A 10,967-nucleotide genomic window follows, 5' to 3' on the forward strand; every position below is an offset into this window, starting at 1 on the left:
TCTCTCTCTCTCTCTCTCTCTCTCTCTCTCCCTCTCTCTCTCTATCTCTCTCTCTCTCTTTTAAAGAAAAATAAATTGACCTTTGGGGATAGTTTGGGGTTGGGGTCAGGAATTAAGTTAAAATACATTGTAAAAGCAATTAAGGTCGTATAGTCTCACCTTCAGCTATGTGGAGAAAATGTTTTATGAAATTCGTCCTAGTTAGGACCACTTTCGTTGATAAACTAATTCAGAAGCTAACATCATTCCCATAAAAAGCAGTAGCATGTACGCTTTTTAACATGTTCCAGGTCAAAGCTAACACAAATCCAAGTTACATGTTTTATGTTGGATAATTTCAAGCTCGTGGAAACTTAACATATTAGAAGTTTAATACGTTAAGATAAACACAATAAGGAAACCTAGAAATCGGAAAATGAAGTTTCTATTTAGGTTAGGTTTGTGTTTTCCATATCCCACATGTTAAAGGGAATTGTCTTTTATATAAATATAGGTCTAATGGAGAGGTGTTTCATATGATCTAAGAGAAACATATTGATAGCTTTAGTTTTGAGTAGTTTCTAAAGCTAATAAGAAAAATTCTTCTTATAACTTTTTGTGTTTCTAAGAGATCTGAATTGGTATCAGAGCCAGGTTGGGCTGTTACCATCATTAATGAGCCTCATGTTGGAGACTCAATCTAAGCTTAAGGTGAAGCTTAGGTCTTGGCGACAGGAGGAGAGATCACGAAAGCAGATGGCCGACGTGACTACAGCTGCGCCACGCATCAAAGACTTTGGATCCGCATCCATCCATTGTCTGATGTTGTCATCGACAAACTACCAGGTTTGGTCGATGAGGAGGAAGGAGATGGTCGTAGGAATGCAGAGTGTAACACACGAAGAAGACGTGTGTGACACATGTCTCGCAAGGAAGCAAACGAGACACTCATTCCCGAGCGTAACACACGGAGAATCCGTGTGTGACACATGTTTCGCAGGGAAGCAAATCAGAGACTCATTCCCGACTAAGGCCATGGTTTGTACATCAAAGCCATTGGGATTATTGCTTGGAGATTTGTGTGGACGAATCGCACCACCAACGCTAGCAGATGAGATTTGAGAAGTGCACGAAAGAACCATCAGTGTACCGCAAGACCGAAGGAGGAGACGTCTTGATCATAGCCATCTACGTTGATGACCTATTTGTGACAGGAACTTCGCTTAAGGTGATTAGGCAATTCAAGGAGGAGATGTCTAAGAAGTTCGAGATGTCAGATCTAGGTAAGCTAACATACTACCTTGGCATAGAGGTGATTCAAGGCGCAGACAGAATCAGAATAAAACAAGAAAGGTATGCTCAAGGAATCCTGTGTGACACAAAGGTGGAAGCGTGTAACACAACGCACGTACCAATGGAGTCAAGGTTAAATATCTTAAAGGCTGAAGACGAACCAGAGATAAAAGCGTCAGGTGTTGAGCAGAATGCCGACATCCTTGCCAGAGCTCGCGTACGCAAGATGGCAGATGTGATTAGAGTTATTGTCGCAGTGAGCTTCAACCACAAGACTCATCGCAACTTAAGTGAAGAGGTCAGGAGAAGGTTCTACAAGAACTGGGCCGATTCTAAGAAGAAGCGGTACGGAAGCGAGGAGAGCATCCGGTCTAACCTCGAGAAAGATGTAAATCCAATGGGTGGATTCGCACACCATGATGTGGTGAAAGAGGATTACTTGATGATTATGTTCAAGCAAATGATGAGCTTAATCGAAGTTCAAGAAATTGATCTCCCTAATTCAAGTTGGAATTAAGAGGGTGAATGTTGGATAATTCCAAGCTTGTGGAAACTTAACATATTATTAGATGTTTAAAATGTTAAGATAAACACAATAAGGAAACCTAGAAATAGGAAAATGAAGTTTCTATTTAGGTTAAGTTTGTGTTTTTCATATCCTACATGTTAAAGGGAATTGTCTTTCATATAAATATAGGTCTAATGGAGAGGTGTTCCATATGATCTAAGAGAAACATATTGAGAGTTTTAGTTTTGAGTAGTTTCTAAAGCTAATAAGAAAAGTTGTTCTTATAACTCTTTGTGTTTCTAAGAGATTTGATTTTATCTTTTGGCTAATTAAAAACTCTACACCCAAAAGAGCAAACAGCCTTTGCCTTGTTGTTGCAACAGGTTACTTCTTCGTAGGAGGAGAAGGATATACAACCGACTTTAGAAAATCACAACTGAGATCTTATGGTACAACTGAAGTCAATTGATTACATAGCTGGTAAGTTGTGACTCACTCCCAAATAATGCTTTTGGTGAGTGGTGATTCATAAAATCTGAATTTATTTCTACTATAGATAAAACACAAATTGTAAAGAACTGCGTTACCATAATGAAAAGGTCGTGATGTTTACCTAATCTTGTGGCAGAAGTTCCTATCGTATGTTTTACTGAACCATCTCTAGTTTCCTTATCTTCTATTCAGCTTCAAAGCAACAACACAAATAAATCCATCACAAATTTTAGCTATATGAAATCTAAACTAAGAAAATAATTATAACATATAGTTTTTTTTTTTTTGAACAACGCACTTTATAATAAACTCGGTTCAGGCCAGAAGAGTTGCCGGCGCAATACAAAGTGCAGATTTAGCTAGCGAGTCAGCCGCAGAGTTCTGATCTCGCGGAATAAAGGAAAGCAGAAAAAACATAAAGCGGGAAGATAGATACTCGATATCCATTAAAACTCCATAGAGCTCCATTGGAAATTTCTTCGAGTTGACTGCTCTAACGAGCACTTGAGAGTTGGAGCGCATCCAGACGTTGGGGAGGTTAGCAGCGTGTGCTGCTCGGATTGTTTCCCGTAGGGCCAAGGCCTCTGCGAGGAGTGGCGACGAGACAAAAGGAGAAGCAGAGGATCCCGACAATCGTGACGTGGTAGCGGTGCTGCCTAGAGTCCATCCCAGGCCTGTCCGCTTAGTGGTCGGTCGTAGTCCAAGCTGCATCAGAGTTACAAATCGCTGTCTCCGGTGGAAAGGTTATAGTTGGTAGGTAGGAGGAGACTGTTGGTGGAGAGTCGGGTTTCTTTTCCTGAGCCAGCATCCATTCCCTCGCATTACATAAGGCGTTTGTTACAATAGAGATGGCTGGCGATGTTCTATTCTTGAAGAGGAGACGATTACTAGCAGTCCAGATATTCCAGCATAGCCACGAGAAGAAGTCAATTGTAATACCCGAAGGGGGAAGACAGACCAGCGTCGGGGATGCGGAGAGGGCGCTGTGAACTGAAACAGAGCTGATGAAGTCCGGGTTCGGTTTGATGGGTGCTAGGGCGCATACTTGTTGGGCAAAAGGACATTCGAAGATAAGGTGAACTCCTGTTTTTGTGCCTCCGCAGTGAGGACAGTTAGTGTTAGACATCATGCCTCTTGCTTCTAGGTTTGCTCCAAGTGGGAGAGCTCCTTGCGCTAATTTCCAAAGAAACAGCTTGAGTTTTGGCGATGTATCCACTGCCCAGATAGCTTTGCTCCAGTTAAAGGGGGCCGTAAGTATATGATGTGCCGGCCCTCTGGTTTCTTTATCAAGGAGTGATAGCCTGAGCGTACACTATAAATACCATCCTTAGTTCCCTGCCAGCAATAGATATGTCCTCCATATCATAGGCGCTTGGGCGGATCAGATAGATCAGGTGAGCTACATTCGGGCATGTTGCTTCGATCTTTGTATGATTCCACTCATTTGAACCTCTAAGCATAAGGTCTGCAACAACAAGGTCTCTGTCGATCTCTCTTGGTGGGCCAAAGACCCTCATATCTTCCGAGCTGGATATCCACGAATCAGACCAAACTTTAGTTGAGTTTCCATTGCCTATAACCTTCCCAAGATGTCTAAGAAACATGTCTCTTCCGGCAATGATCCCTCTCCAGCCATGTGACGAGGACAAGGGGCAGGGGACAGTCAAGAAACTTCCCTTGTAGCAGTACTTTCCTAAGCGAATTCGAGCAAGCAGACAGTCCGGTTTGGTGACTAGACGCAAGCTAATTTTCCAAGCATAGCTATATTGAAGGCCTGTATATCCCTAAAGCTAAGACCGCCGGAGTCTTTTGAAGTCGAGAGAGTGTCCCAAGAGACCCAACACATTTTTCGGGTGGATGGATCCGCATCCCACCAGAACCGGCTCAAGGCTGATTGTATGCTGTTGCATAGACCCACGGGTAGGAGGAAACACAACATAGAGTAGGTAGGTGTAGCTGTCAGTACCAACTTCAGCATGGTGAGCTTCCCGTCCGATGACAATCGGCGAGTAGACCAGGAGGTGGCTTTGATCTTGATTCGTTCCAAAATGGAAAAGAAGAGGCCGCGTTTCCTCCTTGTAAATAGCTCAGGTAGCCCTAGATATTTGCCCACCCCTCCCTCTTTAGCTATACCAAGGGTTTGTTTAACACTGATTCATGTTTCCTGTGGTGTTTTCGCTGAGAAGAAGATAGAGGACTTGTCGGTGTTTATAAGCTGACCCGAAGCAAGTTCGTACTGGTGGAGGATATCATGAAGGGCTGAGGCGTTGTTTGCAGTGGCTTTGATGAAAAACATGGTATCATCCGCAAAGAGGAGGTGGGTTAATCTCGGGCAATGTCTAGACACCCGAATCCCAGTAAGATCGCCACTGTTCGGAGCCCGGCAACAGAGAACCGAAAGGACCTCTCCGTAGAGGATGAAAATGTAGGGTGAGAGGGGATCGCCCTGTCGGATACCTCTATCCGGAACCACCATCTCACGGGCAGTGTCGTTGATAAGAAAGGAGTACGAGACTGTGGAGATGCATTGCATGATCCAGTTGACCCAAATAACATTGAAGCCTAACCGTACGAAGACAGCATGGATGAAGCTCCAATCAAGTCTATCGTACGCTTTACTCATATCTGTTTTGACCGCCATAAAACAGTTTATCTGAGCCTCCGATGTCTTGAGGTAGTGGAGGACTTCGTGCGTGATCAAGACATTATCGGAAATGGCCCTTCTGGGGAGGAAAGCCGATTGGCTCTCAAAGATGATGTTGCCGAGAATGGGTTGAAGCCGAAGAGATAGGATTTTTGAGATGACTTTGTAGTAGACATTGCATAGTGCAATGGGTCTGAATTCCACAACTGTCTTCGCCGTGTGTGTTTTGGGGATGAGGCGCACATGCGTTGCGTTGATACCCGTCGGCATGATCCCGGTAACGAAGAAGCTGCGAACTTCTGATACTATCGCAGGGCCGACTGCCGGCCAGTTGGAATGGAAAAAGCAGGCCGAGAATCCATCGGGCCCCGGAGCCTTGTCCGGGTGAATGGAGGTCAGTGAAGCATTTGTTGACTCCGAGATGAAGGGGCTTAGGGCTTGGGCTACTGTCGCTGTGCAGTCAAGACCCGCTGACGTGAAGATGTTGCTAAAGTATCGGGCTATCTCTTAGGCAATCTGATCTTCTTCATATAGGGTATTGCCCTCAGAGCTCTCCATGACACTAAGCTTATTCCAAGCTCTTCTCCCTTTAGACACCGCATGGAAGAAACTTGTGTTCCTATCTCATAAGGTCAGCCATAGAAGCCTAATTCTTTGTCTCCAAAACTGTTCCTCCGCTTTGTAGGCTTCCAAGAGTGCAGTGTTAATAGTTGAGACAGTAGACTCCTCAACTGTAGGGTCTGCCATAGCCATATCTAACTTGATTTTGAGTTCCTCAATTGCCTTCCGGCTATTTGTATGATGTGATCTGCACCAGGAAACAATAGCTATGCGACACTGTGTGAGCTTTTGCGAAATATAGGCTGATGGCGAGCCTTCCCATGTGGCCTTGATTAGATCTTTGACTTATGGTACATCCTTTGGCCATCTATCATAGCGGAAAATTCTTCCAGATTTCCTCATGCTTGCGCTGAAAGAACTATGGATTGGCCTATGGTCTGATGCTTCGAACTTCAAGTAGTTGCATCTTCCTTGTGGGAAGGCATCAAACCAGGCGCTATTCACTAGAGTTCTGTCCAGACGGCTGTGAATGAGGTGAGTGTGGCGCTGTCCTCGCCAGGAAAGGCAGTTGCCCGTATGCCGTAGATCGAACAAGTCATTTCGAGCCATGAAGTTTCTGAAGTTGAAGAAAGAACTCTCTGCTCTTAGCGGACCTCCTGATTTTTCACTATTCTCTAAGATATCATTGAAGTCTTCGGTCAATATCCATGGACCATTTCGGGCCGAGGCCATATCAGATATATTATTCCATACTGTGGCGCGTTTTGAGATATCCGGTTCACCATACACGAAAGTTGCATTGACATTAATTCCTTTAAAGCTTACAATCGTGTCGATAAAGTTGTGAGATGAAGATAAAATAGAGATAGACACTTCTTGTGACCAGAAGAGGGCTAAGCCGCCTCCTCCAATGCCATGAGGGGTGACCAGCGTGTGATGAGGATAGTTAAGGTCTTGGAGTTATTGGAGAACGAAGTCATCGGTATTTTTCGTCTCCATGAGGAACATGATGTGAGGAGAAATACTCTTGTGCAGCTCCTTGATCCATCGAACTATTGCGGGGTTCCCCAGCCTGCAGCAATTCCAGCTCACAACTTCTAAGGAAGCCCCGGACGGGGATGATGAAAATCCCCTTGGGAGGCAGTCTGGTTCGGGTTCTGAGCATCGTTCTGGTTCTTATTTGCTGCTGGGAGCACAACCTGAGATCTCGGTTGCGGAGGTGTAGAGCAGGTCGGGCCATGTGCGGGACTTTTGCCTTCTGCTGGTATGTGGCGTGGTGTCCGAGGGGAGGGGACTATTGGAGATCGCTGAACCATTGACAGGATCCGCTTGCGTGAGCTGGATCCTGTGAGAAGGCGTTGGTTCGCAGTCTTCTTAGCGTCTTCTTCCGTTGTTTTTGTTCTAGGAGGACGTCCTCTCCTTTTTGGAAGAGGTACCGAGGGAGCTTGAGCTTGGCTAGGCAAGACCGTAGGCGGAAGAGGGGTTGGAAGAGAGGCTGGAAGCTGTTCCACTTCAACCGAGTGACCAAAAATAGGTATTGTCGTTGCGCTCGGCTGGAGAGACATAAGCTGTTGGTTCAACCCCGCAGCTGCCTCTGCATTTGAAATGATCCCTGCTGCTGTTTTCTCCATTAGGCCATGGACCTCACTATCCAGAACCCGTTGCCTTCTCGCAGCACTTTCTGTAGGGTCCTGAACGTTTGTATACCGGAAAGTGACTTCCCGTAACTCCTCCATTACCTCTTCCGTGGTAGGAATACGTGGTGGTGGTGGGAAATCCGCTACGTTGAGGTTATGCTCCAGAGGGGGGTGAGGCGCTTTCTCCACCCAAGTCATGTTTCGGGTATCAGAATGTGAGCTCTGGTTGCGTGAGTCTCTGTAGCGCTGTTGTTCTGACGCCTCATTCCTAGCAGGCTCGTAGAAGGATGAAGCTTTATCGTAAGCTCGTCGACGTGGCGATTTGTTAGTATTATAGGGTGGAGATGACTGAACTACAGGGGTTTCTCTTCTCCCTTCTGGCCTAGTGTCCTGGGAAGATGCTCTGTTGCTGATAGGTTTTGCACTGACCAGAGTGGAAGATATGCGCTCACCAAACGGTTTGCCGTGTCTATCAAGTCGTTGAGAATAGGGCTCCCCATTGTGCTGCGAGATATGGCGGTTCTCTGCTCCTGACCGATGGGGGGATCTCACTTGACCAGTGGGACGAAGCAGTCTTTGCGACTCGGTGCGATCTCTAGAAGCTACCGATGGGGAGGTGAGGCCGGCCTCACGAGACCTTCGAGATCGAGTAGGGCAGTCAGAGCTGGGGTGGGAAAGATGGAGGCAGTGAGCACAGAAGTTCTGTAGGCCTTCGTACTCTAACGTTATCAGGGCTTCTTCCCCTATTGCGAAGTCTATTATAGTATCTTTGGTTATGGGGCTGAGACCATCGATCAGAATCCTGATGCGTGCCGAAGTTGCGGAGATGTCGTAGTCCTCTAGGTGCCCGAGTTCGTGGCTGATCTTGTAAATCATTTTTTCGTGCCAGTAGTGGAGTGGGAGGTCTTTGAGTCGGATCCAGAACGGGATCTGAGCCGGGAAGGTATTGGAGATGATAGGTTCCCACCTCTCATGAATCACCATCCATTTGTTGAAGTGGTAAGGACGGTTAGCTAGTACCATTTTTAGGTCATCTTCCCTATCAAACCGGAATTGGAAGCAGGCTTGCCCCAAGTCCGCTCCTACTACATTTTCTTTTGTAGGCCATTTCGAAGGTAGGGAAGCAATGAGAGATAGAACCCTTTGTTCTTGGGGGTTAGTAAGCTTGCCGATAAGAGTGAGGAAGTTTGCTCGGACAAGTTCAGATGTGTCAAAGTCGGGGGCCCGGATGCGTTTTCTTCCTTCGCCTGTGGAGGCTTCAGCAAGACCTTTTCCTTTCTCCGCCGCTGAGAGGCCTTTAGCCATGGTGTAAAGGTGGCAGAGAGGCAAGAGACTGTATTTTCTGATGGAGTGGAAGTAACCTGGGGACGTTGGAACGGAGGCGAGAGTTTGCTGGGGGAAGCCGAGAGCCGGTGTCAGTGAAGAACATTAATCTGGAGCTGCAGTGGAGGCGTTTGTATGTATGTTTGTTGAGGGGGAGTAGACGTCGACCCCAAATTCCTCAGAGAACGGTCGTTGAAGCAGAGGGTTGACAGTGAAGAGAGAGCGTCATGGCCGGTAGAAGCTTCCGTTATCGGAGACGACGGTGGCGAAGAGAGCGGCCGGTGAAGACGGACCCTCCGACGAGGTCGAGGGTTGAGCCCGGGGAGGAAGCACCAAGAACTGTTCTTTACCCGCTGAATAATTCTCAAAGGGGGACGTATTCAAATTTGGGTAGGGGACGTTCAGAGGGGCAGAGCTAGAACAGAGCCATAACTGGAAAGTAAACTAGGAGAAACAGATGAGGATCCCACGCAGTGGCGGAGGCTGCCAAACTGTTTAGGATGGTCAAATTTATAAGTAGCATATTTTACAAGGGTCAATAAATCATTTTTTACATTATTTTCAGAGTTTTTTCTTAAATACAAGTAAAAAAAAATTCACATCTATAAAATTCACATGGGTCAACTGACCCATATGCCAAAGGGGTGGTCCGCCACTGATCCCGCGGTTAAAGACTTGCATAGGGTGTAGTGTCGGAGAGCGTTTTCCAGCTAACTGATATGTGCCCGTGCTTTTTAACAGATAGCTATATGGAAGTATTTTCACAATATTGATCGTCAAATAAAAAATTGTAGAAGCCTCTGGATTTGGAGAAATGAGTCTTGTGCACCTATTCAGATCCCACTTCAACTGTTTGCACATCTGCTCTATTTGGATTTTGTTTTTCGAATATGCTCCGGCGCTTTTTCTAACCCTTAATCTAGCTATTCCTCTGGTTGAAGCTTGGACTTTCCTGAGATTTCAAAACAATTACCTCTCTTTCAGTTTGGCACTGATCCACATATTACTCCTCGCTGTCCTCCTTTTTTTTCTTCATCTCAAATGACCCGAGAAAGAACATTGTAACATTGTAACAAAAACCTAATTCCAAACCTCTAGCAGAAAATACAAAAAAGAACAAAAATTTAGAAGCTTATATTTCTAACTATTCAGTTATATCCGAAATTTGTCTGTAAACAATGTATTGTTAAAGGCGAAGATTTTAATACTGTAGAAGTGGAAGAGGCAGAGGCAGAAGACGTTGCCGAAACTTAAGAGTCTGGAAACAATCACTTAAGCTGCTGACATGGAGAGAGTTGGAAAAAAATAAAGAAAATTGTTTTTAGAGCAAAAAAAATAATAACTATGTCCTTTTAGACTAATATCTATTTTATGTCATTTTTTTTTTAGACTAATATCTATTTTGTATCATTTTTTTCTATAATATCCTTTAATATTTTTGAAAATAAATTTAATAAATAGTTTTAGAAACAAAAAAAATTGGAAAATAGTAACTATTGACAAAATAAATATATGAACTTAGTGGTATTTTTTTCAGTTCTAAAAATGTTTAAATCATAATTTTCAGATTCTGTTCTAAATAAAGTAGAAATGACATTCTACGAAATAGAAAACGAAATCTATTTTTTTCATTGAATCTACAATGTTTAGAATATGTGATCTACGTAAATAAGAGTATTCTAAAAATATTTAGAATACACATTCCGCGCTTAACCTACCGATCTAAAATCTTTAGAAATCAAAATCTACACATTAATATAAATCTAAAACATGTAGAAACCGACTTCTATGGATTTACTGTAAATCTAAAACATCTTGAAATCAAAATCTACACACTACTATAATTCTAAAAACCTGTAGAAACTGATTTCTATAGATTAGCTGTATTCTACGGATAAGAAATCAGTTCCTAAAAATATGGAAACAAAATATTTGGGAATATTCACTTTCATATTTTGAAAAAAATCAAAATTTTAAAATTAAAAAGAAAAAACAAAAACAAACGTGGTAACCTTCTTCTCACGCCGTCGTCTATATTCCATTGATTGTTCACAAATTTTTCACAAAAATTTCACATTATTTCTACCAAATCAGTGTGAAATTGAGTGAATTAGGGTTTATGAACTTGAGACTTTGATTTTCTCCTCCTTTGTTCGTGAAAGAGATGAGAAATTATGGGTTTCATCCCAAAGAAATCGAGTTTAAAGAGTTGAAATCGTGTTTGGTCGGTTCAAATCAAGTGGGAATCAAACCGGATATAACCGAAAAAACCAGAAAATCGATTTGGAATACTTACATGGGCACGGGATCGATCGGTCTATAATTCAAGATCGGTCGATCTGTATGAAATCGACTTTTGCCGATCGAGTGAAATGGACCAGGTCTAGGCTTGGGCATTTTACCGGACCCGAAGACCCGAACCGAAACCGATCCGAAAATACAGGTTCGGGTCCGGGTCCATGCTAAGTACCTATTGGGTCTTTTTTTTAGGACCCGCGGGTCTCGGTTCGGGTCCGGGTCCTACCCGAGA

This window comes from Brassica oleracea, chromosome C5 (genome assembly GCF_000695525.1).
Source record: "Brassica oleracea var. oleracea cultivar TO1000 chromosome C5, BOL, whole genome shotgun sequence".
NCBI lineage: Eukaryota > Viridiplantae > Streptophyta > Magnoliopsida > Brassicales > Brassicaceae > Brassica > Brassica oleracea.